Source organism: Peromyscus leucopus, chromosome 9 (genome assembly GCF_004664715.2).
Source record: "Peromyscus leucopus breed LL Stock chromosome 9, UCI_PerLeu_2.1, whole genome shotgun sequence".
NCBI lineage: Eukaryota > Metazoa > Chordata > Mammalia > Rodentia > Cricetidae > Peromyscus > Peromyscus leucopus.
In genome coordinates, this window is record NC_051070.1 from 62,082,001 (window position 1) to 62,091,577 (window position 9,577).

A 9,577-nucleotide genomic window follows, 5' to 3' on the forward strand; every position below is an offset into this window, starting at 1 on the left:
GGTGGAATATGTGTGTGAACTGTGTAGGGTTTGATTCCCAGCATCCACATGGTGGCTTACAACTGTCTGTAACTCCAGTCTCAGGCAAACCCAATGCCCTCTTCAGACGCCAGGCACACATGTTACATAGACATGCACACAGGCTTTAAACATTCAGACATGCTGTGGGATGGTCTGTATGTCAAATGTGTTGCTCTGATTGGTCAATAAATAAAACACGGATTGGCCAGTGGCTAGGCAGGAAGTCTAGGTGGGACTAACAGAGAGGAGAATTGAGAGAACAGGAAGGCAGAGGGAGACACTGCCAGCTGCCGCCATAACAAGCAGCATGTGAAGATGCCGGTAAGCCACCAGCCACATGGCAAGGTATAGATTTATAAAAATGGATTAATTTAAGATGTAAGAACTAGATAGCTAGAAGCCTGCCACGGCCGTACAGTTTTTAAATAATATAAGCATCTGTGTGTTTATTTTATAAGTGGGCTGTCGGACTGCCGGGACTTGGCGGGGCCCGGAGAGAAAACTACTACACACAGAGAGAAAACAGCTACACAGACACATAAAATGAATAAATAAATAAACTATTTTAAGTCTAAATTTTGCTTGGAACCATAGGAACCAGTTGCCCTGTGCTTGACTTCTCATATCCGTTGTGTGGATGCCAAAGAAACTGGGAAACATAGGGTTGGAAGAGCGATCTTGAGGTTGTGGGAGAGGGAGGGGGTGATTAGATTATGTGGGACATGAAGGCTGGTGGTCCTGGGTTCTATAAAACAGCAAGATGACCAAGCCATGAGGAATAGGCCAGTAAGCAACACCCCTCCATGGCCTCTGCATCAGCTCCTGCCTCCAGGTTCCTGCCCTGTTCTTGTCCTGACTTCCTTTAATGATGAACTGTGATATGGAAATGTAAGCCAAATAAACTTTTTCCTCCCTGACTTGCTTTTGGTCATGGTGTTTCACCTAGCATGTACCAAGTCCTGGATCTAATCCCCAGTGCTGCATGGTTGGGCGTGGTGGCACACACCTGCAATCTCAGCTCTCAGGAGGTTGAAGCAGGAAGTTCAGAAGTTCAAAGTCATCCCCAGCTGCATACATAGTTCAAGGGCAGCCTGGGAGACAGGAAGGAGGGGGGAGCAGTGATGTGTTTTGTCCACCCCCACCTGCTGTTATTAGTGCTCTAAGTTTCTCTTGCAAACCCCTTCATTCCAGAAAAGCATTGAGCTGATGTCTTCATAATCCATCTGAGAAGAGTCCAGGTGATGCATACTATGTCCTTGTGATTTGTCTTGGCTCCGCTAATCCTGAATGGTGACACCCGACTTCTAAGAACAGGCTACATGTTGAGGTGTGAAAATTATAAAGCCGTGCCAAAGAGAGACCGAGAGACCAAAATACAAACAAAAGGTTTATTATGATTGGTTGAATGTCAACTTGCCCCAAATTAGAATCACCTGGGTAGGGAGCCGCCCCTGAAGAACTGTCCTGATTGCCTCGCTGATGTGGGAAGGCCCACCCCTGAATGCGGGCAGCACTTTCTGGCAGAGAGACAATCCCTGGCCTTTGGGCTTGGCTTTTTGCCTACGCTGGCTGATTTATTTACTCTGTTGCTGCTGCTGATTCTTCACTATTGGAACCAGTAGTTCCAGGCTTCCATCACTGACTAAACACCAGTGGCTCTCCAGGAATCTTGTAGGTTTGCAGGGCCAGATTGGGTCTGCTGAGGGACCCAGTCTCGAGGATCAAGTGTTGTTACTATTTTAACACTAGCTGATTTGTTAAATTACTTAATATATACGTATAGATGCTAGGTGAACAGATTTATTGATTGATTGACCCTGTTGGTCCTTTGCTCACGAGAGCCCTGACTAATGCAAGGTTTAGAAAAGAACCCCGTGTTTTTCTTTATAATTTACAAATTATAGCTATGGTGTAGTGTGCACACCTGTAATCTCAGCTCTTCGGAAGCAGAAAGGAGTATCTCTGGAAGTGTAGGGTCAGCCTGTGCTACAGTGTGCAAACACAGCTTCAAAAACAGCAAAAATCATCGTAAAAATACATGTGCCTGCTTTGGGTTTGTTATAAGGGCTCTAATTTGGGTCTAAGGAGAAATCGTCTATAAAGAGAATAATTGGGCAAAGGCTCCAACAAGCAGGTTAGCTGCCATACTCCCTTAACTTTAAATGCCCTGAAGTACTAGTCAGCGCCTGCCAGGTGTAGGCGGACAAGTGCACCAGCCTCCTCCACCCACTCTTTATTTGGAGACTGCATCGTCTTCATGAAGCACACCTGGACATCGCTGCCCATCCCAGATTTAATCTGTCTCCCACCTCTGCTTCCCTGTAGGAAACAATCACGTCCATTGGTTAACCCTAAGAAGTTAATAGTCGAGGCAATCTGATACGTTACGCTTCCTGGATGGATTTCCTTCAAAACTTGCTTTATTACAAGGGCTTGGCCGTAGTGATAGAGCACAGCGCTAGAGTGCCTGACACCCTGAGTTCCAGCCCTACAGCGCAACAACTCAGAACTAGAATTGGTAGATGTGCAATGCTGAGAACGGAAAATTGGAAGAGCAAAGGAAAAATCAATCTGGGTATTGGTAATGTGTGTCTTTGTGTTCAGCTACTCCAGAGGCTGGGGCAGAAGGATCTTTGGAGGCCAGTAGTTTGAGACCAGTTGGATAACATAGTAAGACCCTGTCGCAATGGAGAAAGAAGCGGGGTGGAGGGAGAAAGTATGTCTCTGACCAGAGAGGATCAGTATGACACACTTGGGTTCAGTTTCCTAAAGATTTTCCTGGGCGTGTATTAACTTCTGGGACTTTACCATCCTCTCTCCTTTGTGGTCAACTTTCCATTTTGCAGGCTGCAGCTCTCTGTGTTATATGAAATGTAACTGTGGGTAGTATGAAAAGGCCTTCACTTTTGAGAAATGTGTGCGCACAGCAGAGGCCGGTTGGCGGCGATCATCCTTAACTTGTGAAGCATGTTTCCTCAGATGCTTATGTGATGTGGGGCAAGTAGACGGTACTTTAAAGTATTCAGGGGGCTGCTTTTCAGCTCTGCAAGAGAGGCTCCAGTATGCCCATCATGCTGCAAATTTAGGTCCTGGTTCCATCCCTTCTCTCCCGGAAGCCTTATCTTGTCCACTTCTCCCAGCCCGTCTCTGTCACTTTTGTGGCCCTGGGTATCATTCAATAGTAATTTTTGTACACTCACTTCTTCAACTACACAGGAGCCATCTAAGGCCATACATGGAATCCTAGATTTGTGTTGCTTAAAGGGGTCTTTTTAAAAAAAATTACTGTTTATGCACAGGGAAACTGAGGCACACAAGAATTAGAGCACCAGTGGACTAGGTCAAAGTCCACTTAAAAGTGCTCCGTGCAGCAAGATGTGGTAGAATTCTATGTAATTAGATCCTCAGGTGCCTGAGGCAGAAAAAGCTCCAGTTCAGAACCAGCTGGGCTACAGGATAGGACTTTGCCCCCCAAAACAACAAGAGCAGCAACTACAGCCTGGTCTTTCTACCCTAACAATGAGCCTTACACAGAATACTAGACATGCTCCCAAGAGCATAGAAGGTCTGAAAATCTCTCAGAGTGGAGGCATGATGCACTAAAAATAAATAAATGAATAAACAAATAAATAAAAAACCTGTGTGTCTTAGTTACTTTTCTATTGCCGTGACAAAACACCATGACGAAGGCAATTATAAAAGGAAGCATTTAACTGGGGGCTCGTGGTCCATGACCATCGTGGTGGGAGACATGGCGGCAGCCAGGCAGGCAGGTATGGTGCTGGAGCAGTAGCTGAGAGCTTGTGTCATGATCCACCCAAGACAGAGAGAAGAGAGAGAATATTGAGAATGGCCAGAATGGCCTGGACTTTTGAAAGCTTAAAGCCAGCCCCCAGTGGCACATTGCCAATGAGGTCACACCTCCTCATCCTTCCCAAATAGTTCACCAACTGTGGACCAAGCATTCAAACATATGAGCCCATGGGGGCCATTTTCATTCAAAACCACCACACTAAGTAGTTTCTGGTCACGTGGGTCTACTATTACACTTGAATAGCCCTTCATTTCATCACTTGGCTTGGTGCTTAAGTACTGTCCTGTTTTTTATATTTCACTGATTGGACATGCAATTGAGTGACAGTACTTACTGTTACTTGTCCTTTTGTTGTTGTTTGAGACACGGTTTCTTTGTGGAGCCTTGGAACTCTCTCTGTAGACGGGACTGGCCTCAAACTCAGGGATCTGCCTGTCTCTGCCTCTAGAGTGCTGGGATCAAAGGCATGAGCCACAATGCCTGGCTGTCTAGAAGAGCCCCGGAGACGCTCACATTTTCAAATATAATCTTCATTTGCTGTGTCATATGCCCACAAGTGTCTTTGTTGACGAAGTCTTTTGCTGAAAAGTCCATCAAAATTTCCCTCTTTGCCTCTCATTTCTTGTCTGTGGTCCTGTGTTAAGGATGAAAGTGAGTTGACCTTTGACATTTCTTGGTTGTGTTTTGGTTCAGGGTTGTGCGAGTGGATTTAATTAGAACTGGAAGCAGTTAGCAATTTTCTCCCATGTGCCGCTGAGTGCCCAGGGCAAGCAAGAGCTGTCTCCTCCATTAATTCACTTCCTGTCTGGGATGGCACCACAGACAATTGTGTGCCTTGTTAATAGTGACATCTGGTGGCTGCAGGTTAACAAGACAGCCCGGAGTGACAATTTGTGGTTGTGCCGACTTCATTCTAGCACAGTGAAGCAGTTGCTTCTTGTGGCCTCATCCTTGCCTTCTCCTGGAGCCTCTTCCGTAGCAGCCCTCTGCCAGACTGCCACACACCCACTTGACACCTTGGCTCCAGAAAGTTGAAGCTGGTCCTGCTGGCTCTGGGCATTGCCCTCCTTGCCTCTAGCCTCCTCCTAGGCAGTGGGGGAAAGCTGCTGGTAGCAGCCTGGGTGGGCACCCCATGGGTTTGTGCCCTCAGCCACATTGAACCAGGTCTGGCTGGGATTCTGGAGTTAGAAGGCCAGTGATTTACTGTCTCCCTGGGCAGCAGGTGGCCAGGGTATTTTTAGCATCTGGAGTCTTTAGGGCAAGGCTGGGGGAGGGTAGACAGGCAGTGAGATCCAAGGACATTGGTTCTTCCAAGGTCTGAGTTCAAAAATCTCCGGAGACTGGGCGTTTTCCCCAACACCTTGTGGGCTCCTGGGTTCTGGGTGTAGGGTACCCACTATAAAAGCCATGCTCATCTATTCATCTGCCGTTTCCATGTCTTAGGCAGTTAGTAAGTGGGGGCGGGAAATGGGATGCCACACTGGCAGGTATCCAAAGAAAGACGGACTGTTGTTAGCGCCCAGGCACAGAGCTATTCCTCTTCAAAGCGCTTCTATTCACTGTATTGTCCAGCCCTCGTTAATCCTGTGAACCCCAAGGACGATTATCTTATCCTATCAAAGAACTTGGCAGGGAAAGCTGAGGTGCCCACCTGATGCCACAGGCACAGGAGGTGGAGTCTGAAACGCCAGCCACGGCCACAGAGCTAGAGCCTGGCTTTGCTCTCGGTGGGACCATGTTGGAGTTGCTCTGCCAGGGAGACCCTGCAAGAAGTGTGCTTCCCCGGCTCTCAGCCTTCTCCAGAATGGTTGGTACAGTGCTTTGCATGTGCTCCTGTGAGAATCGGCACATCAAAGCCCCTCGCGGCACTGGGCTTTCCCGTTCCGGCTCATGCAGTTCTTTGACCTCCCGTCAGCCCACGGAACAGGCCCTATACGCCATCATCACTGTCTTTTTGTGGGGGGGGGGGCAACTCAGAACAACTGTAAAGGGGAGAGGAGTCAGTGGCTCCCCAATCCAGCCAGCGGAGGACCCGGGGACACCCTTAAGTCTGGAGGAGAGAATCCCTAACTGGGAGAGCCTCCTTCCCTGGCCCTGGCTCTTCTGAGTTCCCTCAGCTGGGTCCCCCCAACATAACCATATCTGAAAAACCGCTGGCCACACTGTTCCTGAAAGCTGGCAGTGATGGGACCAGGAGGGGGACCCATCTCCTGGAGACTTTACGGTGTTCTGGCCCAAGGGAGTCACCTTCATCATCACTTCCGTGGGCACCAAGAGACAGAAGCTGTGCCCAGGCAGGTGGCCCCCATTCCTGCTGTGCGGCCCTGAAGAACAGACACCAGCAAGACTGGGGAGTTTCCGGTGCCTTCCCGGGTATTCAAAGCTGGCTTCTCAGAGCCCAGAGTACAGCACAGATGGGCTGGACATACTTGTCAAATTAGGTTCCTACATCAAGAATTGAAACCCGACACTCAGAGATAATCTAGAGAGACTCCTGAAGACCTTGAAGGTTTCAGAGACTTACTTGACACTTACTTCCTCTCAGAAGAAGTGGACAAGGCCAGCCCCGAAGTTGAGGGCACCTCTCAAAGGAATTCTGGGTGACAAATCTGCTTATCCTGTTGCCAAAATGTCACATAGTATAAGCAGGGGCCTCAATGCTGGAAGAGCTTCCTTTTCCTGTTCAGGTCATAGGGAGATAGAGCTGGCCCACGGTCATGTGTTAAAAGCCCCGAAGGGTCTCAGTGATTCCCTTGCTTACTTTGTGTTCCCCACAAAGTACCTGGGTGGCGTCTACGTCTCTATCTAATGGATATCCAAAGTGGCCAGTGGGCCTGGATCTTGGGATCCCGTGCAGGGCTAGAAAGCTGAGATTGAGGGAAAATATGGGGATAAGGGTAAGATGTTTACCGTGGGATAAGGTCAGTAGGACATTGCATTTCAGTAACATGGACTGGAAGCGTGCAGGGTTTGCAGGGTGAGGACAGAAGTTGCCAGAACCACTGTTGGGAAGCCAGCACTTCAGAGAAAGGCACGCCAGAGAGCAGAAAATGGGAATGGAGAAGTCCGTGTATCAGGACTGAAGAGATGCTCGGCTGTTAAGAGCGCATGCAGCTTCAGTTAAGCATGGCCGCTGTGTGTGCTGGGGATCCACACTCAGGTCCTTATGCTTCTGGGACAGGCACTTTATCCACTGAGCCGTCTTGCCAGGCTTCCATGTTAGCGTCTTAAGGAGTGTGTCCTTGCTTCAGGCGAGTGGTACTTCCTCAGCTGGGTGGAGAAGTGTCCGGTCCAGGACACCCCACTAGACGCCATAGAACCTGGAAACTGAAGTGAAAGCCCCTGGGGAGAGTGAACGCAAGACAGACAGTCCCCCCCTGCATTTCACACAGCTCCTTCTGCAGCTCTCCCTGTCATTCCCAGGCTGGCGAAGGGCTAGTGTGGGTGTGATCTTAGTTTTGTGCAAGTCTGTGAGCACCATAGTTCTGTGAGGTCCCTGGAGCCCATCTCCCTGCTGGATGACTACAGATTTCACAGATGCCACTGTTTGTAGTTCTATATTCTTTCCCTCATCTTGTCTCAAGCCTCAAATCATTTGTCTGTTGGCCTTGACGTCTGAATTGGACCCAGTCAGTTTGATAGAGCCTTGGTAATTGTCAGTGAAGGTCTCAAAGTACAGGAGCCTGATCTGGGGATGCAGCTCAACGTCAATGGCTGGCTCAGCGGGTCATGATCAACACCGCCTCATTTCCCGTCTTACATTGGCTATGGTGATCCTCATACCAAAAGCTCTGCTATATCCTGCACTGGAAAAATCTGTTTCATGTCAGCCAACCCAGCCAGATCTCCCAAGCTTGTTGGAGGCTGGAACTCGCTTTCAAAGTCACTTCACATTGACCAGCACTACTCCTTCACGGGTTTCACAGAACCGCCTCAGGATGGCAGCTGCTTTGACTTGAGACTGCACTCTGCCCCAGATGGCATGGAGTTGGACTGACTCCTGCCGACATGGAACTTGAGCCCATCTCTTCCTGAGCCAGCCGGGTCTGGCCCATCTACTCAGCCTGTGCCCACTCCACACTGGCTGCCATTCAGTCCCAACTGGTTTGCTGTGGCTGCAGGGACTCTGAATCCCTTGGGTGTTCATGTTCACAGCCATCCTCACGGTCATTCCACAGAACTACTCACTGAGGCCCTGTTCACCTTCCAGCTGAGACCCCCGGGGACAGACTCCTCACTCCTCACCCGGAAAGACAAGAGTTAACTTTCATTCCTCCTCTAACACAAACTTCCCTCCTTCCCTTCTCCCAAAATAGGCATTTGGTTAAATGAATACTTAGTGTTTACATTCTTATGACTACGCAAATGTTGTTTACAACTGAGCTATTTAGGGTAGTGGGGTTATATTTCTTTTTAATGCAATTCTCTCCCCTCAGGTTACCTCTCTCTCTCTCTCTCTCTCTCTCTCTCTCTCTCTCTCTCTCTGTTAGTTTTCTACATGCTTATCCACAATTCAGCGCCCTATCAAAACTGAAAACTTGTGCTGAGCAATAAGGCATGTATAAGGGTCCTGGGTTCATTTCCAGGATTGAAAAAAAAAAAAGTCACCTAAACTGGTGGATTTATAATCATACTTATAATCCCAGCTCTTAGATACTGAGGCAGGATGGTCTATAGATTGAGACCCTGTCTCAAAAGTAGGGTTAGAGAGATGGCTCAGTGGTTAAGAGGACTGGCTACTCATCTTGCTCAGGATCCATGTTCGGTTCCTAGCACCCACATGGCAGCTCACAACCATATGTAACTCCAGTTCCAAGGGTCCTGATACCCTCTTCTAGCCTCTGTGGACACAAGTCATGTGGTAGACATTCATACACGCAAGCAAACAAGCATTTTAAAATAAAAAAAATCAAACTGAAAATTTTTACTGGTATAATTAAATAAGTAGGTGTTTGGTAGGTTAGAAGCCTTCTAGGAAACACTAGTTCTCCTGTTCCCATCCACACTGGTTGCTCTGGGGCCCCTGCATCGCATTGTTCCAGAAACACATTGACTTTCTCTAGTGTTTGTAGTGATATTTTATTTGGGCACCCCAATAAAGCTTATCTGAGGAAAAAGCCAGCCACTATATTAAACATAGAGGTCAGTCAATGGTAGCACAGGCCTTGAATACTAGCGTTCAGGAGGCAGAGATTCATCTGGATCTCTATGAGTTCAAGCCCACACTGGGAACAGAGTCAGGCATGGTGGCACACACCTTTAATCCCAGCACTAGTTAACCATAGAGGTCTGGAGGTCTGTACAGATAAACAGGAAGTGATGTAACTGGGGGGAAAGGGGAGTAAGAAGGCAGGGCACAGAAGGGCATATAGGTGTGAGTATACAGGAAGTAGCTCTCTCTCTCTCTGGAGGCTGAGGAGTTGGTAAGGTGAGGTTGGCTGTGGCTTGTCCTATTCCATGATCTCTCAGTTTTCACCCCAATATCTGGCTCCAGGCTTTTTTTTTTATTAATAAGACCTTTTAGCAATTTGTCTTACAAGTGTTGATTTCAGTGTTACATGAATTGCTGTCTTCACCTTGATTTATTCTTTTGAGGAAGGGAGCATGTGACCTTTCGTGTCTGAAAACTGTCATTGGTCTGTCATCACAGTGAATTCATAGTTTTATTGGGTATAAAATTATAGGCTGGAAATAATTCTCCATAGGCTTTGTGTGTGTGTGTGTGTGTGTGTGTGTGTGTGT